This window comes from Camelina sativa, chromosome 18 (assembly GCF_030686135.1).
Source record: "Camelina sativa cultivar CO46 ecotype springtype chromosome 18, ASM3068613v1".
NCBI lineage: Eukaryota > Viridiplantae > Streptophyta > Magnoliopsida > Brassicales > Brassicaceae > Camelina > Camelina sativa.
The window spans coordinates 9,068,178-9,089,267 of record NC_141897.1 but is presented as its reverse complement, the minus strand read 5'-3'; the positions used below and the strand labels follow the sequence as shown (position 1 = coordinate 9,089,267).

Below are 21,090 nucleotides of genomic sequence, written 5' to 3'. Positions count from 1 at the left end.
CCAAGGTGAATAAACCGGTCCACATATAAAGTGGGACCCACATTGAATGATCCCTTGAGTTTTCAAAAAACGATATATGCGATTGCATGATATATACTAACGGATGCGATCATACCAGCACTAATGCACCGGATCCCATCAGAACAACGCAGTTAAGCGTGCTTGGGCGAGAGTAGTACTAGGATGAGTGACCTCCCGGGAAGTCCTCGTGTTGCATCCCTCCCTCTTTTTTTTTTTTTTTTTTTTGGTTGTTGCGTAAGCCTATATAGTACAAACATAACGTCGTAACTTTTACATCGTGAGGAACCACGCGACCCATAATACCTTTTCGGAAAGCCCCAAGAGTGTTTCCGGCAAGGCAATGGGTCTTCGTACCATTGGACCATTCTGGAGGCCGAATTTTGACGTTTAAAAGTGTTTCAGATGTTTTTTTGTGATCGCGACACAATTAGCTACGAGTACAAGATTATGTTCGGATATGGTTATCTCTTGTTTTTCGCGGTTCGAAGCACGTCCAAGGTGAATAAACCGGTCCACATATAAAGTGGGACCCACATTGAATGATCCCTTGAGTTTTCAAAAAACGATATATGCGATTGCATGATATATACTAACGGATGCGATCATACCAGCACTAATGCACCGGATCCCATCAGAACAACGCAGTTAAGCGTGCTTGGGCGAGAGTAGTACTAGGATGAGTGACCTCCCGGGAAGTCCTCGTGTTGCATCCCTCCCTCTTTTTTTTTTTTTTTTTTTTGGTTGTTGCGTAAGCCTATATAGTACAAACATAACGTCGTAACTTTTACATCGTGAGGAACCACGCGACCCATAATACCTTTTCGGAAAGCCCCAAGAGTGTTTCCGGCAAGGCAATGGGTCTTCGTCCCATTGGACCATTCTGGAGGCCGAATTTTGACGTTTAAAAGTGTTTCAGATGTTTTTTTGTGATCGCGACACAATTAGCTACGAGTACAAGATTATGTTCGGATATGGTTATCTCTTGTTTTTCGCGGTTCGAAGCACGTCCAAGGTGAATAAACCGGTCCACATATAAAGTGGGACCCACATTGAATGATCCCTTGAGTTTTCAAAAAACGATATATGCGATTGCATGATATATACTAACGGATGCGATCATACCAGCACTAATGCACCGGATCCCATCAGAACAACGCAGTTAAGCGTGCTTGGGCGAGAGTAGTACTAGGATGAGTGACCTCCCGGGAAGTCCTCGTGTTGCATCCCTCCCTCTTTTTTTTTTTTTTTTTTTTGGTTGTTGCGTAAGCCTATATAGTACAAACATAACGTCGTAACTTTTACATCGTGAGGAACCACGCGACCCATAATACCTTTTCGGAAAGCCCCAAGAGTGTTTCCGGCAAGGCAATGGGTCTTCGTACCATTGGACCATTCTGGAGGCCGAATTTTGACGTTTAAAAGTGTTTCAGATGTTTTTTTGTGATCGCGACACAATTAGCTACGAGTACAAGATTATGTTCGGATATGGTTATCTCTTGTTTTTCGCGGTTCGAAGCACGTCCAAGGTGAATAAACCGGTCCACATATAAAGTGGGACCCACATTGAATGATCCCTTGAGTTTTCAAAAAACGATATATGCGATTGCATGATATATACTAACGGATGCGATCATACCAGCACTAATGCACCGGATCCCATCAGAACAACGCAGTTAAGCGTGCTTGGGCGAGAGTAGTACTAGGATGAGTGACCTCCCGGGAAGTCCTCGTGTTGCATCCCTCCCTCTTTTTTTTTTTTTTTTTTTTGGTTGTTGCGTAAGCCTATATAGTACAAACATAACGTCGTAACTTTTACATCGTGAGGAACCACGCGACCCATAATACCTTTTCGGAAAGCCCCAAGAGTGTTTCCGGCAAGGCAATGGGTCTTCGTACCATTGGACCATTCTGGAGGCCGAATTTTGACGTTTAAAAGTGTTTCAGATGTTTTTTTGTGATCGCGACACAATTAGCTACGAGTACAAGATTATGTTCGGATATGGTTATCTCTTGTTTTTCGCGGTTCGAAGCACGTCCAAGGTGAATAAACCGGTCCACATATAAAGTGGGACCCACATTGAATGATCCCTTGAGTTTTCAAAAAACGATATATGCGATTGCATGATATATACTAACGGATGCGATCATACCAGCACTAATGCACCGGATCCCATCAGAACAACGCAGTTAAGCGTGCTTGGGCGAGAGTAGTACTAGGATGAGTGACCTCCCGGGAAGTCCTCGTGTTGCATCCCTCCCTCTTTTTTTTTTTTTTTTTTTTGGTTGTTGCGTAAGCCTATATAGTACAAACATAACGTCGTAACTTTTACATCGTGAGGAACCACGCGACCCATAATACCTTTTCGGAAAGCCCCAAGAGTGTTTCCGGCAAGGCAATGGGTCTTCGTACCATTGGACCATTCTGGAGGCCGAATTTTGACGTTTAAAAGTGTTTCAGATGTTTTTTTGTGATCGCGACACAATTAGCTACGAGTACAAGATTATGTTCGGATATGGTTATCTCTTGTTTTTCGCGGTTCGAAGCACGTCCAAGGTGAATAAACCGGTCCACATATAAAGTGGGACCCACATTGAATGATCCCTTGAGTTTTCAAAAAACGATATATGCGATTGCATGATATATACTAACGGATGCGATCATACCAGCACTAATGCACCGGATCCCATCAGAACAACGCAGTTAAGCGTGCATGGGCGAGAGTAGTACTAGGATGAGTGACCTCCCGGGAAGTCCTCGTGTTGCATCCCTCCCTCTTTTTTTTTTTTTTTTTTTTGGTTGTTGCGTAAGCCTATATAGTACAAACATAACGTCGTAACTTTTACATCGTGAGGAACCACGCGACCCATAATACCTTTTCGGAAAGCCCCAAGAGTGTTTCCGGCAAGGCAATGGGTCTTCGTACCATTGGACCATTCTGGAGGCCGAATTTTGACGTTTAAAAGTGTTTCAGATGTTTTTTTGTGATCGCGACACAATTAGCTACGAGTACAAGATTATGTTCGGATATGGTTATCTCTTGTTTTTCGCGGTTCGAAGCACGTCCAAGGTGAATAAACCGGTCCACATATCAAGTGGGACCCACATTGAATGATCCCTTGAGTTTTCAAAAAACGATATATGCGATTGCATGATATATACTAACGGATGCGATCATACCAGCACTAATGCACCGGATCCCATCAGAACAACGCAGTTAAGCGTGCTTGGGCGAGAGTAGTACTAGGATGGGTGACCTCCCGGGAAGTCCTCGTGTTGCATCCCTCCCTCTTTTTTTTTTTTGGTTGTTGCGTAAGCCTATATAGTCCAAACATAACGTCGTAACTTTTACATCGTGAGGAACCACGCGACCCATAATACCTTTTCGGAAAGCCCCAAGAGTGTTTCCGGCAAGGCAATGGGTCTTCGTCCCATTGGACCATTCTGGAGGCCGAATTTTGACGTTTAAAAGTGTTTCGGATGTTTTTTTGTGATCGCGACACAATTAGCTACGAGTACAAAATTATGTTCGGATATGGTTATCTCTTGTTTTTCGCGGTTCGAAGCACGTCCAAGGTGAATAAACCGGTCCACATATCAAGTGGGACCCACATTGAATGATCCCTTGAGTTTTCAAAAAACGATATATGCGATTGCATGATATATACTAACAGATGCGATCATACCAGCACTAATGCACCGGATCCCATCAGAACAACGCAGTTAAGCGTGCTTGGGCGAGAGTAGTACTAGGATGAGTGACCTCCCGGGAAGTCCTCGTGTTGCATCCCTCCCTCTTTTTTTTTTTTTTTTTTTTTGGTTGTTGCGTAAGCCTATATAGTACAAACATAACGTCGTAACTTTTACATCGTGAGGAACCACGCGACCCATAATACCTTTTCGGAAAGCCCCAAGAGTGTTTTCGGCAAGGCAATGGGTCTTCGTACCATTGGACCATTCTGGAGGCCGAATTTTGACGTTTAAAAGTGTTTCAGATGTTTTTTTGTGATCGCGACACAATTAGCTACGAGTACAAGATTATGTTCGGATATGGTTATCTCTTGTTTTTCGCGGTTCGAAGCACGTCCAAGGTGAATAAACCGGTCCACATATAAAGTGGGACCCACATTGAATGATCCCTTGAGTTTTCAAAAAACGATATATGCGATTGCATGATATATACTAACGGATGCGATCATACCAGCACTAATGCACCGGATCCCATCAGAACAACGCAGTTAAGCGTGCATGGGCGAGAGTAGTACTAGGATGAGTGACCTCCCGGGAAGTCCTCGTGTTGCATCCCTCCCTCTTTTTTTTTTTTTTTTTTTTGGTTGTTGCGTAAGCCTATATAGTACAAACATAACGTCGTAACTTTTACATCGTGAGGAACCACGCGACCCATAATACCTTTTCGGAAAGCCCCAAGAGTGTTTCCGGCAAGGCAATGGGTCTTCGTACCATTGGACCATTCTGGAGGCCGAATTTTGACGTTTAAAAGTGTTTCAGATGTTTTTTTGTGATCGCGACACAATTAGCTACGAGTACAAGATTATGTTCGGATATGGTTATCTCTTGTTTTTCGCGGTTCGAAGCACGTCCAAGGTGAATAAACCGGTCCACATATCAAGTGGGACCCACATTGAATGATCCCTTGAGTTTTCAAAAAACGATATATGCGATTGCATGATATATACTAACGGATGCGATCATACCAGCACTAATGCACCGGATCCCATCAGAACAACGCAGTTAAGCGTGCTTGGGCGAGAGTAGTACTAGGATGAGTGACCTCCCGGGAAGTCCTCGTGTTGCATCCCTCCCTCTTTTTTTTTTTTGGTTGTTGCGTAAGCCTATATAGTCCAAACATAACGTCGTAACTTTTACATCGTGAGGAACCACGCGACCCATAATACCTTTTCGGAAAGCCCCAAGAGTGTTTCCGGCAAGGCAATGGGTCTTCGTCCCATTGGACCATTCTGGAGGCCGAATTTTGACGTTTAAAAGTGTTTCAGATGTTTTTTTGTGATCGCGACACAATTAGCTACGAGTACAAAATTATGTTCGGATATGGTTATCTCTTGTTTTTCGCGGTTCGAAGCACGTCCAAGGTGAATAAACCGGTCCACATATCAAGTGGGACCCACATTGAATGATCCCTTGAGTTTTCAAAAAACGATATATGCGATTGCATGATATATACTAACGGATGCGATCATACCAGCACTAATGCACCGGATCCCATCAGAACAACGCAGTTAAGCGTGCTTGGGCGAGAGTAGTACTAGGATGAGTGACCTCCCGGGAAGTCCTCGTGTTGCATCCCTCCCTCTTTTTTTTTTTTTTTTTTTTGGTTGTTGCGTAAGCCTATATAGTACAAACATAACGTCGTAACTTTTACATCGTGAGGAACCACGCGACCCATAATACCTTTTCGGAAAGCCCCAAGAGTGTTTCCGGCAAGGCAATGGGTCTTCGTACCATTGGACCATTCTGGAGGCCGAATTTTGACGTTTAAAAGTGTTTCAGATGTTTTTTTGTGATCGCGACACAATTAGCTACGAGTACAAGATTATGTTCGGATATGGTTATCTCTTGTTTTTCGCGGTTCGAAGCACGTCCAAGGTGAATAAACCGGTCCACATATCAAGTGGGACCCACATTGAATGATCCCTTGAGTTTTCAAAAAACGATATATGCGATTGCATGATATATACTAACGGATGCGATCATACCAGCACTAATGCACCGGATCCCATCAGAACAACGCAGTTAAGCGTGCTTGGGCGAGAGTAGTACTAGGATGAGTGACCTCCCGGGAAGTCCTCGTGTTGCATCCCTCCCTCTTTTTTTTTTTTGGTTGTTGCGTAAGCCTATATAGTCCAAACATAACGTCGTAACTTTTACATCGTGAGGAACCACGCGACCCATAATACCTTTTCGGAAAGCCCCAAGAGTGTTTCCGGCAAGGCAATGGGTCTTCGTCCCATTGGACCATTCTGGATGCCGAATTTTGACGTTTAAAAGTGTTTCAGATGTTTTTTTGTGATCGCGACACAATTAGCTACGAGTACAAAATTATGTTCGGATATGGTTATCTCTTGTTTTTCGCGGTTCGAAGCACGTCCAAGGTGAATAAACCGGTCCACATATCAAGTGGGACCCACATTGAATGATCCCTTGAGTTTTCAAAAAACGATATATGCGATTGCATGATATATACTAACGGATGCGATCATACCAGCACTAATGCACCGGATCCCATCAGAACAACGCAGTTAAGCGTGCTTGGGCGAGAGTAGTACTAGGATGAGTGACCTCCCGGGAAGTCCTCGTGTTGCATCCCTCCCTCTTTTTTTTTTTTTTTTTTTTGGTTGTTGCGTAAGCCTATATAGTACAAACATAACGTCGTAACTTTTACATCGTGAGGAACCACGCGACCCATAATACCTTTTCGGAAAGCCCCAAGAGTGTTTTCGGCAAGGCAATGGGTCTTCGTACCATTGGACCATTCTGGAGGCCGAATTTTGACGTTTAAAAGTGTTTCAGATGTTTTTTTGTGATCGCGACACAATTAGCTACGAGTACAAGATTATGTTCGGATATGGTTATCTCTTGTTTTTCGCGGTTCGAAGCACGTCCAAGGTGAATAAACCGGTCCACATATAAAGTGGGACCCACATTGAATGATCCCTTGAGTTTTCAAAAAACGATATATGCGATTGCATGATATATACTAACGGATGCGATCATACCAGCACTAATGCACCGGATCCCATCAGAACAACGCAGTTAAGCGTGCATGGGCGAGAGTAGTACTAGGATGAGTGACCTCCCGGGAAGTCCTCGTGTTGCATCCCTCCCTCTTTTTTTTTTTTTTTTTTTTGGTTGTTGCGTAAGCCTATATAGTACAAACATAACGTCGTAACTTTTACATCGTGAGGAACCACGCGACCCATAATACCTTTTCGGAAAGCCCCAAGAGTGTTTCCGGCAAGGCAATGGGTCTTCGTACCATTGGACCATTCTGGAGGCCGAATTTTGACGTTTAAAAGTGTTTCAGATGTTTTTTTGTGATCGCGACACAATTAGCTACGAGTACAAGATTATGTTCGGATATGGTTATCTCTTGTTTTTCGCGGTTCGAAGCACGTCCAAGGTGAATAAACCGGTCCACATATCAAGTGGGACCCACATTGAATGATCCCTTGAGTTTTCAAAAAACGATATATGCGATTGCATGATATATACTAACGGATGCGATCATACCAGCACTAATGCACCGGATCCCATCAGAACAACGCAGTTAAGCGTGCTTGGGCGAGAGTAGTACTAGGATGAGTGACCTCCCGGGAAGTCCTCGTGTTGCATCCCTCCCTCTTTTTTTTTTTTGGTTGTTGCGTAAGCCTATATAGTCCAAACATAACGTCGTAACTTTTACATCGTGAGGAACCACGCGACCCATAATACCTTTTCGGAAAGCCCCAAGAGTGTTTCCGGCAAGGCAATGGGTCTTCGTCCCATTGGACCATTCTGGAGGCCGAATTTTGACGTTTAAAAGTGTTTCAGATGTTTTTTTGTGATCGCGACACAATTAGCTACGAGTACAAAATTATGTTCGGATATGGTTATCTCTTGTTTTTCGCGGTTCGAAGCACGTCCAAGGTGAATAAACCGGTCCACATATCAAGTGGGACCCACATTGAATGATCCCTTGAGTTTTCAAAAAACGATATATGCGATTGCATGATATATACTAACGGATGCGATCATACCAGCACTAATGCACCGGATCCCATCAGAACAACGCAGTTAAGCGTGCTTGGGCGAGAGTAGTACTAGGATGAGTGACCTCCCGGGAAGTCCTCGTGTTGCATCCCTCCCTCTTTTTTTTTTTTTTTTTTTTGGTTGTTGCGTAAGCCTATATAGTACAAACATAACGTCGTAACTTTTACATCGTGAGGAACCACGCGACCCATAATACCTTTTCGGAAAGCCCCAAGAGTGTTTCCGGCAAGGCAATGGGTCTTCGTACCATTGGACCATTCTGGAGGCCGAATTTTGACGTTTAAAAGTGTTTCAGATGTTTTTTTGTGATCGCGACACAATTAGCTACGAGTACAAGATTATGTTCGGATATGGTTATCTCTTGTTTTTCGCGGTTCGAAGCACGTCCAAGGTGAATAAACCGGTCCACATATCAAGTGGGACCCACATTGAATGATCCCTTGAGTTTTCAAAAAACGATATATGCGATTGCATGATATATACTAACGGATGCGATCATACCAGCACTAATGCACCGGATCCCATCAGAACAACGCAGTTAAGCGTGCTTGGGCGAGAGTAGTACTAGGATGAGTGACCTCCCGGGAAGTCCTCGTGTTGCATCCCTCCCTCTTTTTTTTTTTTTTTTTTTTGGTTGTTGCGTAAGCCTATATAGTACAAACATAACGTCGTAACTTTTACATCGTGAGGAACCACGCGACCCATAATACCTTTTCGGAAAGCCCCAAGAGTGTTTCCGGCAAGGCAATGGGTCTTCGTACCATTGGACCATTCTGGAGGCCGAATTTTGACGTTTAAAAGTGTTTCAGATGTTTTTTTGTGATCGCGACACAATTAGCTACGAGTACAAGATTATGTTCGGATATGGTTATCTCTTGTTTTTCGCGGTTCGAAGCACGTCCAAGGTGAATAAACCGGTCCACATATCAAGTGGGACCCACATTGAATGATCCCTTGAGTTTTCAAAAAACGATATATGCGATTGCATGATATATACTAACGGATGCGATCATACCAGCACTAATGCACCGGATCCCATCAGAACAACGCAGTTAAGCGTGCTTGGGCGAGAGTAGTACTAGGATGAGTGACCTCCCGGGAAGTCCTCGTGTTGCATCCCTCCCTCTTTTTTTTTTTTGGTTGTTGCGTAAGCCTATATAGTCCAAACATAACGTCGTAACTTTTACATCGTGAGGAACCACGCGACCCATAATACCTTTTCGGAAAGCCCCAAGAGTGTTTCCGGCAAGGCAATGGGTCTTCGTCCCATTGGACCATTCTGGAGGCCGAATTTTGACGTTTAAAAGTGTTTCAGATGTTTTTTTGTGATCGCGACACAATTAGCTACGAGTACAAAATTATGTTCGGATATGGTTATCTCTTGTTTTTCGCGGTTCGAAGCACGTCCAAGGTGAATAAACCGGTCCACATATCAAGTGGGACCCACATTGAATGATCCCTTGAGTTTTCAAAAAACGATATATGCGATTGCATGATATATACTAACGGATGCGATCATACCAGCACTAATGCACCGGATCCCATCAGAACAACGCAGTTAAGCGTGCTTGGGCGAGAGTAGTACTAGGATGAGTGACCTCCCGGGAAGTCCTCGTGTTGCATCCCTCCCTCTTTTTTTTTTTTTTTTTTTTGGTTGTTGCGTAAGCCTATATAGTACAAACATAACGTCGTAACTTTTACATCGTGAGGAACCACGCGACCCATAATACCTTTTCGGAAAGCCCCAAGAGTGTTTCCGGCAAGGCAATGGGTCTTCGTACCATTGGACCATTCTGGAGGCCGAATTTTGACGTTTAAAAGTGTTTCAGATGTTTTTTTGTGATCGCGACACAATTAGCTACGAGTACAAGATTATGTTCGGATATGGTTATCTCTTGTTTTTCGCGGTTCGAAGCACGTCCAAGGTGAATAAACCGGTCCACATATCAAGTGGGACCCACATTGAATGATCCCTTGAGTTTTCAAAAAACGATATATGCGATTGCATGATATATACTAACGGATGCGATCATACCAGCACTAATGCACCGGATCCCATCAGAACAACGCAGTTAAGCGTGCTTGGGCGAGAGTAGTACTAGGATGAGTGACCTCCCGGGAAGTCCTCGTGTTGCATCCCTCCCTCTTTTTTTTTTTTGGTTGTTGCGTAAGCCTATATAGTCCAAACATAACGTCGTAACTTTTACATCGTGAGGAACCACGCGACCCATAATACCTTTTCGGAAAGCCCCAAGAGTGTTTCCGGCAAGGCAATGGGTCTTCGTCCCATTGGACCATTCTGGATGCCGAATTTTGACGTTTAAAAGTGTTTCAGATGTTTTTTTGTGATCGCGACACAATTAGCTACGAGTACAAAATTATGTTCGGATATGGTTATCTCTTGTTTTTCGCGGTTCGAAGCACGTCCAAGGTGAATAAACCGGTCCACATATCAAGTGGGACCCACATTGAATGATCCCTTGAGTTTTCAAAAAACGATATATGCGATTGCATGATATATACTAACGGATGCGATCATACCAGCACTAATGCACCGGATCCCATCAGAACAACGCAGTTAAGCGTGCTTGGGCGAGAGTAGTACTAGGATGAGTGACCTCCCGGGAAGTCCTCGTGTTGCATCCCTCCCTCTTTTTTTTTTTTTTTTTTTTGGTTGTTGCGTAAGCCTATATAGTACAAACATAACGTCGTAACTTTTACATCGTGAGGAACCACGCGACCCATAATACCTTTTCGGAAAGCCCCAAGAGTGTTTTCGGCAAGGCAATGGGTCTTCGTACCATTGGACCATTCTGGAGGCCGAATTTTGACGTTTAAAAGTGTTTCAGATGTTTTTTTGTGATCGCGACACAATTAGCTACGAGTACAAGATTATGTTCGGATATGGTTATCTCTTGTTTTTCGCGGTTCGAAGCACGTCCAAGGTGAATAAACCGGTCCACATATAAAGTGGGACCCACATTGAATGATCCCTTGAGTTTTCAAAAAACGATATATGCGATTGCATGATATATACTAACGGATGCGATCATACCAGCACTAATGCACCGGATCCCATCAGAACAACGCAGTTAAGCGTGCTTGGGCGAGAGTAGTACTAGGATGAGTGACCTCCCGGGAAGTCCTCGTGTTGCATCCCTCCCTCTTTTTTTTTTTTTTTTTTTTGGTTGTTGCGTAAGCCTATATAGTACAAACATAACGTCGTAACTTTTACATCGTGAGGAACCACGCGACCCATAATACCTTTTCGGAAAGCCCCAAGAGTGTTTCCGGCAAGGCAATGGGTCTTCGTACCATTGGACCATTCTGGAGGCCGAATTTTGACGTTTAAAAGTGTTTCAGATGTTTTTTTGTGATCGCGACACAATTAGCTACGAGTACAAGATTATGTTCGGATATGGTTATCTCTTGTTTTTCGCGGTTCGAAGCACGTCCAAGGTGAATAAACCGGTCCACATATAAAGTGGGACCCACATTGAATGATCCCTTGAGTTTTCAAAAAACGATATATGCGATTGCATGATATATACTAACGGATGCGATCATACCAGCACTAATGCACCGGATCCCATCAGAACAACGCAGTTAAGCGTGCTTGGGCGAGAGTAGTACTAGGATGAGTGACCTCCCGGGAAGTCCTCGTGTTGCATCCCTCCCTCTTTTTTTTTTTTTTTTTTTTGGTTGTTGCGTAAGCCTATATAGTACAAACATAACGTCGTAACTTTTACATCGTGAGGAACCACGCGACCCATAATACCTTTTCGGAAAGCCCCAAGAGTGTTTCCGGCAAGGCAATGGGTCTTCGTACCATTGGACCATTCTGGAGGCCGAATTTTGACGTTTAAAAGTGTTTCAGATGTTTTTTTGTGATCGCGACACAATTAGCTACGAGTACAAGATTATGTTCGGATATGGTTATCTCTTGTTTTTCGCGGTTCGAAGCACGTCCAAGGTGAATAAACCGGTCCACATATAAAGTGGGACCCACATTGAATGATCCCTTGAGTTTTCAAAAAACGATATATGCGATTGCATGATATATACTAACGGATGCGATCATACCAGCACTAATGCACCGGATCCCATCAGAACAACGCAGTTAAGCGTGCATGGGCGAGAGTAGTACTAGGATGAGTGACCTCCCGGGAAGTCCTCGTGTTGCATCCCTCCCTCTTTTTTTTTTTTTTTTTTTTGGTTGTTGCGTAAGCCTATATAGTACAAACATAACGTCGTAACTTTTACATCGTGAGGAACCACGCGACCCATAATACCTTTTCGGAAAGCCCCAAGAGTGTTTCCGGCAAGGCAATGGGTCTTCGTACCATTGGACCATTCTGGAGGCCGAATTTTGACGTTTAAAAGTGTTTCAGATGTTTTTTTGTGATCGCGACACAATTAGCTACGAGTACAAGATTATGTTCGGATATGGTTATCTCTTGTTTTTCGCGGTTCGAAGCACGTCCAAGGTGAATAAACCGGTCCACATATCAAGTGGGACCCACATTGAATGATCCCTTGAGTTTTCAAAAAACGATATATGCGATTGCATGATATATACTAACGGATGCGATCATACCAGCACTAATGCACCGGATCCCATCAGAACAACGCAGTTAAGCGTGCTTGGGCGAGAGTAGTACTAGGATGGGTGACCTCCCGGGAAGTCCTCGTGTTGCATCCCTCCCTCTTTTTTTTTTTTGGTTGTTGCGTAAGCCTATATAGTCCAAACATAACGTCGTAACTTTTACATCGTGAGGAACCACGCGACCCATAATACCTTTTCGGAAAGCCCCAAGAGTGTTTCCGGCAAGGCAATGGGTCTTCGTCCCATTGGACCATTCTGGAGGCCGAATTTTGACGTTTAAAAGTGTTTCGGATGTTTTTTTGTGATCGCGACACAATTAGCTACGAGTACAAAATTATGTTCGGATATGGTTATCTCTTGTTTTTCGCGGTTCGAAGCACGTCCAAGGTGAATAAACCGGTCCACATATCAAGTGGGACCCACATTGAATGATCCCTTGAGTTTTCAAAAAACGATATATGCGATTGCATGATATATACTAACAGATGCGATCATACCAGCACTAATGCACCGGATCCCATCAGAACAACGCAGTTAAGCGTGCTTGGGCGAGAGTAGTACTAGGATGAGTGACCTCCCGGGAAGTCCTCGTGTTGCATCCCTCCCTCTTTTTTTTTTTTTTTTTTTTTGGTTGTTGCGTAAGCCTATATAGTACAAACATAACGTCGTAACTTTTACATCGTGAGGAACCACGCGACCCATAATACCTTTTCGGAAAGCCCCAAGAGTGTTTTCGGCAAGGCAATGGGTCTTCGTACCATTGGACCATTCTGGAGGCCGAATTTTGACGTTTAAAAGTGTTTCAGATGTTTTTTTGTGATCGCGACACAATTAGCTACGAGTACAAGATTATGTTCGGATATGGTTATCTCTTGTTTTTCGCGGTTCGAAGCACGTCCAAGGTGAATAAACCGGTCCACATATAAAGTGGGACCCACATTGAATGATCCCTTGAGTTTTCAAAAAACGATATATGCGATTGCATGATATATACTAACGGATGCGATCATACCAGCACTAATGCACCGAATCCCATCAGAACAACGCAGTTAAGCGTGCTTGGGCGAGAGTAGTACTAGGATGAGTGACCTCCCGGGAAGTCCTCGTGTTGCATCCCTCCCTCTTTTTTTTTTTTTTTTTTTTGGTTGTTGCGTAAGCCTATATAGTACAAACATAACGTCGTAACTTTTACATCGTGAGGAACCACGCGACCCATAATACCTTTTCGGAAAGCCCCAAGAGTGTTTCCGGCAAGGCAATGGGTCTTCGTACCATTGGACCATTCTGGAGGCCGAATTTTGACGTTTAAAAGTGTTTCAGATGTTTTTTTGTGATCGCGACACAATTAGCTACGAGTACAAGATTATGTTCGGATATGGTTATCTCTTGTTTTTCGCGGTTCGAAGCACGTCCAAGGTGAATAAACCGGTCCACATATCAAGTGGGACCCACATTGAATGATCCCTTGAGTTTTCAAAAAACGATATATGCGATTGCATGATATATACTAACGGATGCGATCATACCAGCACTAATGCACCGGATCCCATCAGAACAACGCAGTTAAGCGTGCTTGGGCGAGAGTAGTACTAGGATGGGTGACCTCCCGGGAAGTCCTCGTGTTGCATCCCTCCCTCTTTTTTTTTTTGGTTGTTGCGTAAGCCTATATAGTCCAAACATAACGTCGTAACTTTTACATCGTGAGGAACCACGCGACCCATAATACCTTTTCGGAAAGCCCCAAGAGTGTTTCCGGCAAGGCAATGGGTCTTCGTCCCATTGGACCATTCTGGAGGCCGAATTTTGACGTTTAAAAGTGTTTCGGATGTTTTTTTGTGATCGCGACACAATTAGCTACGAGTACAAAATTATGTTCGGATATGGTTATCTCTTGTTTTTCGCGGTTCGAAGCACGTCCAAGGTGAATAAACCGGTCCACATATCAAGTGGGACCCACATTGAATGATCCCTTGAGTTTTCAAAAAACGATATATGCGATTGCATGATATATACTAACGGATGCGATCATACCAGCACTAATGCACCGGATCCCATCAGAACAACGCAGTTAAGCGTGCTTGGGCGAGAGTAGTACTAGGATGAGTGACCTCCCGGGAAGTCCTCGTGTTGCATCCCTCCCTCTTTTTTTTTTTTTTTTTTTTGGTTGTTGCGTAAGCCTATATAGTACAAACATAACGTCGTAACTTTTACATCGTGAGGAACCACGCGACCCATAATACCTTTTCGGAAAGCCCCAAGAGTGTTTCCGGCAAGGCAATGGGTCTTCGTACCATTGGACCATTCTGGAGGCCGAATTTTGACGTTTAAAAGTGTTTCAGATGTTTTTTTGTGATCGCGACACAATTAGCTACGAGTACAAGATTATGTTCGGATATGGTTATCTCTTGTTTTTCGCGGTTCGAAGCACGTCCAAGGTGAATAAACCGGTCCACATATAAAGTGGGACCCACATTGAATGATCCCTTGAGTTTTCAAAAAACGATATATGCGATTGCATGATATATACTAACGGATGCGATCATACCAGCACTAATGCACCGGATCCCATCAGAACAACGCAGTTAAGCGTGCTTGGGCGAGAGTAGTACTAGGATGGGTGACCTCCCGGGAAGTCCTCGTGTTGCATCCCTCCCTCTTTTTTTTTTTGGTTGTTGCGTAAGCCTATATAGTCCAAACATAACGTCGTAACTTTTACATCGTGAGGAACCACGCGACCCATAATACCTTTTCGGAAAGCCCCAAGAGTGTTTCCGGCAAGGCAATGGGTCTTCGTCCCATTGGACCATTCTGGAGGCCGAATTTTGACGTTTAAAAGTGTTTCAGATGTTTTTTTGTGATCGCGACACAATTAGCTACGAGTACAAAATTATGTTCGGATATGGTTATCTCTTGTTTTTCGCGGTTCGAAGCACGTCCAAGGTGAATAAACCGGTCCACATATCAAGTGGGACCCACATTGAATGATCCCTTGAGTTTTCAAAAAACGATATATGCGATTGCATGATATATACTAACGGATGCGATCATACCAGCACTAATGCACCGGATCCCATCAGAACAACGCAGTTAAGCGTGCTTGGGCGAGAGTAGTACTAGGATGAGTGACCTCCCGGGAAGTCCTCGTGTTGCATCCCTCCCTCTTTTTTTTTTTTTTTTTTTTTGGTTGTTGCGTAAGCCTATATAGTACAAACATAACGTCGTAACTTTTACATCGTGAGGAACCACGCGACCCATAATACCTTTTCGGAAAGCCCCAAGAGTGTTTTCGGCAAGGCAATGGGTCTTCGTTCCATTGGACCATTCTGGAGGCCGAATTTTGACGTTTAAAAGTGTTTCAGATGTTTTTTTGTGATCGCGACACAATTAGCTACGAGTACAAGATTATGTTCGGATATGGTTATCTCTTGTTTTTCGCGGTTCGAAGCACGTCCAAGGTGAATAAACCGGTCCACATATAAAGTGGGACCCACATTGAATGATCCCTTGAGTTTTCAAAAAACGATATATGCGATTGCATGATATATACTAACGGATGCGATCATACCAGCACTAATGCACCGGATCCCATCAGAACAACGCAGTTAAGCGTGCTTGGGCGAGAGTAGTACTAGGATGAGTGACCTCCCGGGAAGTCCTCGTGTTGCATCCCTCCCTCTTTTTTTTTTTTTTTTTTTTGGTTGTTGCGTAAGCCTATATAGTACAAACATAACGTCGTAACTTTTACATCGTGAGGAACCACGCGACCCATAATACCTTTTCGGAAAGCCCCAAGAGTGTTTCCGGCAAGGCAATGGGTCTTCGTACCATTGGACCATTCTGGAGGCCGAATTTTGACGTTTAAAAGTGTTTCAGATGTTTTTTTGTGATCGCGACACAATTAGCTACGAGTACAAGATTATGTTCGGATATGGTTATCTCTTGTTTTTCGCGGTTCGAAGCACGTCCAAGGTGAATAAACCGGTCCACATATCAAGTGGGACCCACATTGAATGATCCCTTGAGTTTTCAAAAAACGATATATGCGATTGCATGATATATACTAACGGATGCGATCATACCAGCACTAATGCACCGGATCCCATCAGAACAACGCAGTTAAGCGTGCTTGGGCGAGAGTAGTACTAGGATGGGTGACCTCCCGGGAAGTCCTCGTGTTGCATCCCTCCCTCTTTTTTTTTTTGGTTGTTGCGTAAGCCTATATAGTCCAAACATAACGTCGTAACTTTTACATCGTGAGGAACCACGCGACCCATAATACCTTTTCGGAAAGCCCCAAGAGTGTTTCCGGCAAGGCAATGGGTCTTCGTACCATTGGACCATTCTGGAGGCCGAATTTTGACGTTTAAAAGTGTTTCAGATGTTTTTTTGTGATCGCGACACAATTAGCTACGAGTACAAGATTATGTTCGGATATGGTTATCTCTTGTTTTTCGCGGTTCGAAGCACGTCCAAGGTGAATAAACCGGTCCACATATCAAGTGGGACCCACATTGAATGATCCCTTGAGTTTTCAAAAAACGATATATGCGATTGCATGATATATACTAACGGATGCGATCATACCAGCACTAATGCACCGGATCCCATCAGAACAACGCAGTTAAGCGTGCTTGGGCGAGAGTAGTACTAGGATGGGTGACCTCCCGGGAAGTCCTCGTGTTGCATCCCTCCCTCTTTTTTTTTTTGGTTGTTGCGTAAGCCTATATAGTCCAAACATAACGTCGTAACTTTTACATCGTGAGGAACCACGCGACCCATAATACCTTTTCGGAAAGCCCCAAGAGTGTTTCCGGCAAGGCAATGGGTCTTCGTCCCATTGGACCATTCTGGAGGCCGAATTTTGACGTTTAAAAGTGTTTCGGATGTTTTTTTGTGATCGCGACACAATTAGCTACGAGTACAAAATTATGTTCGGATATGGTTATCTCTTGTTTTTCGCGGTTCGAAGCACGTCCAAGGTGAATAAACCGGTCCACATATCAAGTGGGACCCACATTGAATGATCCCTTGAGTTTTCAAAAAACGATATATGCGATTGCATGATATATACTAACGGATGCGATCATACCAGCACTAATGCACCGGATCCCATCAGAACAACGCAGTTAAGCGTGCTTGGGCGAGAGTAGTACTAGGATGAGTGACCTCCCGGGAAGTCCTCGTGTTGCATCCCTCCCTCTTTTTTTTTTTTTTTTTTTTTGGTTGTTGCGTAAGCCTATATAGTACAAACATAACGTCGTAACTTTTACATCGTGAGGAACCACGCGACCCATAATACCTTTTCGGAAAGCCCCAAGAGTGTTTTCGGCAAGGCAATGGGTCTTCGTTCCATTGGACCATTCTGGAGGCCGAATTTTGACGTTTAAAAGTGTTTCAGATGTTTTTTTGTGATCGCGACACAATTAGCTACGAGTACAAGATTATGTTCGGATATGGTTATCTCTTGTTTTTCGCGGTTCGAAGCACGTCCAAGGTGAATAAACCGGTCCACATATAAAGTGGGACCCACATTGAATGATCCCTTGAGTTTTCAAAAAACGATATATGCGATTGCATGATATATACTAACGGATGCGATCATACCAGCACTAATGCACCGGATCCCATCAGAACAACGCAGTTAAGCGTGCTTGGGCGAGAGTAGTACTAGGATGAGTGACCTCCCGGGAAGTCCTCGTGTTGCATCCCTCCCTCTTTTTTTTTTTTTTTTTTTTGGTTGTTGCGTAAGCCTATATAGTACAAACATAACGTCGTAACTTTTACATCGTGAGGAACCACGCGACCCATAATACCTTTTCGGAAAGCCCCAAGAGTGTTTCCGGCAAGGCAATGGGTCTTCGTACCATTGGACCATTCTGGAGGCCGAATTTTGACGTTTAAAAGTGTTTCAGATGTTTTTTTGTGATCGCGACACAATTAGCTACGAGTACAAGATTATGTTCGGATATGGTTATCTCTTGTTTTTCGCGGTTCGAAGCACGTCCAAGGTGAATAAACCGGTCCACATATCAAGTGGGACCCACATTGAATGATCCCTTGAGTTTTCAAAAAACGATATATGCGATTGCATGATATATACTAACGGATGCGATCATACCAGCACTAATGCACCGGATCCCATCAGAACAACGCAGTTAAGCGTGCTTGGGCGAGAGTAGTACTAGGATGGGTGACCTCCCGGGAAGTCCTCGTGTTGCATCCCTCCCTCTTTTTTTTTTTGGTTGTTGCGTAAGCCTATATAGTCCAAACATAACGTCGTAACTTTTACATCGTGAGGAACCACGCGACCCATAATGCACCGGATCCCATCAGAACAACGCAGTTAAGCGTGCTTGGGCGAGAGTAGTACTAGGATGAGTGACCTCCCGGGAAGTCCTCGTGTTGCATCCCTCCCTCTTTTTTTTTTTTTTTTTTTTGGTTGATGCGATCATACCAGCACTAATGCACCGGATCCCATCAGAACAACGCAGTTAAGCGTGCTTGGGCGAGAGTAGTACTAGGATGAGTGACCTCCCGGGAAGTCCTCGTGTTGCATCCCTCCCTCTTTTTTTTTTTTTTTTTTTTGGTTGTTGCGTAAGCCTATATAGTACAAACATAACGTCGTAACTTTTACATCGTGAGGAACCACGCGACCCATAATACCTTTTCGGAAAGCCCCAAGAGTGTTTTCGGCAAGGCAATGGGTCTTCGTACCATTGGACCATTCTGGAGGCCGAATTTTGACGTTTAAAAGTGTTTCAGATGTTTTTTTGTGATCGCGACACAATTAGCTACGAGTACAAGATTATGTTCGGATATGGTTATCTCTTGTTTTTCGCGGTTCGAAGCACGTCCAAGGTGAATAAACCGGTCCACATATAAAGTGGGACCCACATTGAATGATCCCTTGAGTTTTCAAAAAACGATATATGCGATTGCATGATATATACTAACGGATGCGATCATACCAGCACTAATGCACCGAATCCCATCAGAACAACGCAGTTAAGCGTGCTTGGGCGAGAGTAGTACTAGGATGAGTGACCTCCCGGGAAGTCCTCGTGTTGCATCCCTCCCTCTTTTTTTTTTTTTTTTTTTTGGTTGTTGCGTAAGCCTATATAGTACAAACATAACGTCGTAACTTTTACATCGTGAGGAACCACGCGACCCATAATACCTTTTCGGAAAGCCCCAAGAGTGTTTCCGGCAAGGCAATGGGTCTTCGTACCATTGGACCATTCTGGAGGCCGAATTTTGACGTTTAAAAGTGTTTCAGATGTTTTTTTGTGATCGCGACACAATTAGCTACGAGTACAAGATTATGTTCGGATATGGTTATCTCTTGTTTTTCGCGGTTCGAAGCACGTCCAAGGTGAATAAACCGGTCCACATATCAAGTGGGACCCACATTGAATGATCCCTTGAGTTTTCAAAAAACGATATATGCGATTGCATGATATATACTAACGGATGCGATCATACCAGCACTAATGCACCGGATCCCATCAGAACAACGCAGTTAAGCGTGCTTGGGCGAGAGTAGTACTAGGATGAGTGACCTCCCGGGAAGTCCTCGTGTTGCATCCCTCCCTCTTTTTTTTTTTTTTTTTTTTGGTTGTTGCGTAAGCCTATATAGTACAAACATAACGTCGTAACTTTTACATCGTGAGGAACCACGCGACCCATAATACCTTTTCGGAAAGCCCCAAGAGTGTTTCCGGCAAGGCAATGGGTCTTCGTACCATTGGACCATTCTGGAGGCCGAATTTTGACGTTTAAAAGTGTTTCAGATGTTTTTTTGTGATCGCGACACAATTAGCTACGAGTACAAGATTATGTTCGGATATGGTTATCTCTTGTTTTTCGCGGTTCGAAGCACGTCCAAGGTGAATAAACCGGTCCACATATCAAGTGGGACCCACATTGAATGATCCCTTGAGTTTTCAAAAAACGATATATGCGATTGCATGATATATACTAACGGATGCGATCATACCAGCACTAATGCACCGGATCCCATCAGAACAACGCAGTTAAGCGTGCTTGGGCGAGAGTAGTACTAGGATGGGTGACCTCCCGGGAAGTCCTCGTGTTGCATCCCTCCCTCTTTTTTTTTTTTGGTTGTTGCGTAAGCCTATATAGTCCAAACATAACGTCGTAACTTTTACATCGTGAGGAACCACGCGACCCATAATACCTTTTCGGAAAGCCCCAAGAGTGTTTCCGGCAAGGCAATGGGTCTTCGTCCCATTGGACCATTCTGGAGGCCGAATTTTGACGTTTAAAAGTGTTTCGGATGTTTTTTTGTGATCGCGACACAATTAGCTACGAGTACAAAATTATGTTCGGATATGGTTATCTCTTGTTTTTCGCGGTTCGAAGCACGTCCAAGGTGAATAAACCGGTCCACATATCAAGTGGGACCCACATTGAATGATCCCTTGAGTTTTCAAAAAACGATATATGCGATTGCATGATATATACTAACGGATGCGATCATACCAGCACTAATGCACCGGATCCCATCAGAACAACGCAGTTAAGCGTGCTTGGGCGAGAGTAGTACTAGGATGAGTGACCTCCCGGGAAGTCCTCGTGTTGCATCCCTCCCTCTTTTTTTTTTTTTTTTTTTTGGTTGTTGCGTAAGCCTATATAGTACAAACATAACGTCGTAACT

The 21,090-nt window shown here is 43.8% G+C and overlaps 8 non-coding genes and 34 pseudogenes across 8 annotated transcripts; all 42 read left to right on the top strand.

The window, feature by feature from the left end:
- Positions 1–101: 101 nt before the first annotated feature.
- On the top strand, positions 102–220 carry LOC147922148 (5S ribosomal RNA; annotated as a pseudogene).
- A 395-nt stretch (positions 221–615) lies between these two features.
- Positions 616–734, top strand: LOC147922147 (5S ribosomal RNA; annotated as a pseudogene).
- Positions 735–1,129: 395 nt separating this feature from the next.
- On the top strand, positions 1,130–1,248 carry LOC147922146 (5S ribosomal RNA; annotated as a pseudogene).
- Positions 1,249–1,643: 395 nt separating this feature from the next.
- Positions 1,644–1,762, top strand: LOC147922145 (5S ribosomal RNA; annotated as a pseudogene).
- Positions 1,763–2,157: 395 nt separating this feature from the next.
- Positions 2,158–2,276, top strand: LOC147922144 (5S ribosomal RNA; annotated as a pseudogene).
- Positions 2,277–2,671: 395 nt separating this feature from the next.
- On the top strand, positions 2,672–2,790 carry LOC147922143 (5S ribosomal RNA; annotated as a pseudogene).
- A 395-nt stretch (positions 2,791–3,185) lies between these two features.
- On the top strand, positions 3,186–3,304 carry LOC147922142 (5S ribosomal RNA). The gene has a single exon (XR_015589598.1). It is a non-coding gene; the product is annotated as a 5S ribosomal RNA (ribosomal RNA).
- A 387-nt stretch (positions 3,305–3,691) lies between these two features.
- On the top strand, positions 3,692–3,810 carry LOC147922141 (5S ribosomal RNA; annotated as a pseudogene).
- A 396-nt stretch (positions 3,811–4,206) lies between these two features.
- LOC147922140 (5S ribosomal RNA) lies at positions 4,207–4,325 on the top strand (annotated as a pseudogene).
- A 395-nt stretch (positions 4,326–4,720) lies between these two features.
- Positions 4,721–4,839, top strand: LOC147922139 (5S ribosomal RNA; annotated as a pseudogene).
- A 387-nt stretch (positions 4,840–5,226) lies between these two features.
- LOC147922138 (5S ribosomal RNA) lies at positions 5,227–5,345 on the top strand (annotated as a pseudogene).
- Positions 5,346–5,740: 395 nt separating this feature from the next.
- LOC147922137 (5S ribosomal RNA) lies at positions 5,741–5,859 on the top strand (annotated as a pseudogene).
- Positions 5,860–6,246: 387 nt separating this feature from the next.
- LOC147922136 (5S ribosomal RNA) lies at positions 6,247–6,365 on the top strand (annotated as a pseudogene).
- Positions 6,366–6,760: 395 nt separating this feature from the next.
- Positions 6,761–6,879, top strand: LOC147922135 (5S ribosomal RNA; annotated as a pseudogene).
- A 395-nt stretch (positions 6,880–7,274) lies between these two features.
- LOC147922134 (5S ribosomal RNA) lies at positions 7,275–7,393 on the top strand (annotated as a pseudogene).
- A 387-nt stretch (positions 7,394–7,780) lies between these two features.
- On the top strand, positions 7,781–7,899 carry LOC147922133 (5S ribosomal RNA; annotated as a pseudogene).
- A 395-nt stretch (positions 7,900–8,294) lies between these two features.
- LOC147922132 (5S ribosomal RNA) lies at positions 8,295–8,413 on the top strand (annotated as a pseudogene).
- Positions 8,414–8,808: 395 nt separating this feature from the next.
- On the top strand, positions 8,809–8,927 carry LOC147922131 (5S ribosomal RNA; annotated as a pseudogene).
- A 387-nt stretch (positions 8,928–9,314) lies between these two features.
- Positions 9,315–9,433, top strand: LOC147922130 (5S ribosomal RNA; annotated as a pseudogene).
- A 395-nt stretch (positions 9,434–9,828) lies between these two features.
- On the top strand, positions 9,829–9,947 carry LOC147922129 (5S ribosomal RNA; annotated as a pseudogene).
- A 387-nt stretch (positions 9,948–10,334) lies between these two features.
- LOC147922128 (5S ribosomal RNA) lies at positions 10,335–10,453 on the top strand (annotated as a pseudogene).
- Positions 10,454–10,848: 395 nt separating this feature from the next.
- Positions 10,849–10,967, top strand: LOC147922127 (5S ribosomal RNA; annotated as a pseudogene).
- A 395-nt stretch (positions 10,968–11,362) lies between these two features.
- Positions 11,363–11,481, top strand: LOC147922126 (5S ribosomal RNA; annotated as a pseudogene).
- Positions 11,482–11,876: 395 nt separating this feature from the next.
- Positions 11,877–11,995, top strand: LOC147922125 (5S ribosomal RNA; annotated as a pseudogene).
- A 395-nt stretch (positions 11,996–12,390) lies between these two features.
- On the top strand, positions 12,391–12,509 carry LOC147922124 (5S ribosomal RNA). The gene has a single exon (XR_015589597.1). It is a non-coding gene; the product is annotated as a 5S ribosomal RNA (ribosomal RNA).
- Positions 12,510–12,896: 387 nt separating this feature from the next.
- On the top strand, positions 12,897–13,015 carry LOC147922123 (5S ribosomal RNA; annotated as a pseudogene).
- Positions 13,016–13,411: 396 nt separating this feature from the next.
- Positions 13,412–13,530, top strand: LOC147922122 (5S ribosomal RNA; annotated as a pseudogene).
- A 395-nt stretch (positions 13,531–13,925) lies between these two features.
- LOC147922121 (5S ribosomal RNA) lies at positions 13,926–14,044 on the top strand. Its single transcript, XR_015589596.1, has one exon. It is a non-coding gene; the product is annotated as a 5S ribosomal RNA (ribosomal RNA).
- Positions 14,045–14,430: 386 nt separating this feature from the next.
- Positions 14,431–14,549, top strand: LOC147922120 (5S ribosomal RNA; annotated as a pseudogene).
- Positions 14,550–14,944: 395 nt separating this feature from the next.
- On the top strand, positions 14,945–15,063 carry LOC147922119 (5S ribosomal RNA). The gene has a single exon (XR_015589595.1). It is a non-coding gene; the product is annotated as a 5S ribosomal RNA (ribosomal RNA).
- Positions 15,064–15,449: 386 nt separating this feature from the next.
- On the top strand, positions 15,450–15,568 carry LOC147922118 (5S ribosomal RNA; annotated as a pseudogene).
- Positions 15,569–15,964: 396 nt separating this feature from the next.
- LOC147922117 (5S ribosomal RNA) lies at positions 15,965–16,083 on the top strand (annotated as a pseudogene).
- A 395-nt stretch (positions 16,084–16,478) lies between these two features.
- LOC147922116 (5S ribosomal RNA) lies at positions 16,479–16,597 on the top strand. Its single transcript, XR_015589594.1, has one exon. It is a non-coding gene; the product is annotated as a 5S ribosomal RNA (ribosomal RNA).
- Positions 16,598–16,983: 386 nt separating this feature from the next.
- Positions 16,984–17,102, top strand: LOC147922115 (5S ribosomal RNA). The gene has a single exon (XR_015589593.1). It is a non-coding gene; the product is annotated as a 5S ribosomal RNA (ribosomal RNA).
- A 386-nt stretch (positions 17,103–17,488) lies between these two features.
- LOC147922114 (5S ribosomal RNA) lies at positions 17,489–17,607 on the top strand (annotated as a pseudogene).
- A 396-nt stretch (positions 17,608–18,003) lies between these two features.
- LOC147922113 (5S ribosomal RNA) lies at positions 18,004–18,122 on the top strand (annotated as a pseudogene).
- Positions 18,123–18,517: 395 nt separating this feature from the next.
- Positions 18,518–18,636, top strand: LOC147922112 (5S ribosomal RNA). Its single transcript, XR_015589591.1, has one exon. It is a non-coding gene; the product is annotated as a 5S ribosomal RNA (ribosomal RNA).
- Positions 18,637–18,853: 217 nt separating this feature from the next.
- LOC147922111 (5S ribosomal RNA) lies at positions 18,854–18,972 on the top strand (annotated as a pseudogene).
- Positions 18,973–19,367: 395 nt separating this feature from the next.
- On the top strand, positions 19,368–19,486 carry LOC147922110 (5S ribosomal RNA; annotated as a pseudogene).
- A 395-nt stretch (positions 19,487–19,881) lies between these two features.
- LOC147922109 (5S ribosomal RNA) lies at positions 19,882–20,000 on the top strand (annotated as a pseudogene).
- Positions 20,001–20,395: 395 nt separating this feature from the next.
- On the top strand, positions 20,396–20,514 carry LOC147922108 (5S ribosomal RNA). The gene has a single exon (XR_015589590.1). It is a non-coding gene; the product is annotated as a 5S ribosomal RNA (ribosomal RNA).
- A 387-nt stretch (positions 20,515–20,901) lies between these two features.
- On the top strand, positions 20,902–21,020 carry LOC147922107 (5S ribosomal RNA; annotated as a pseudogene).
- Positions 21,021–21,090: the final 70 nt, after the last annotated feature.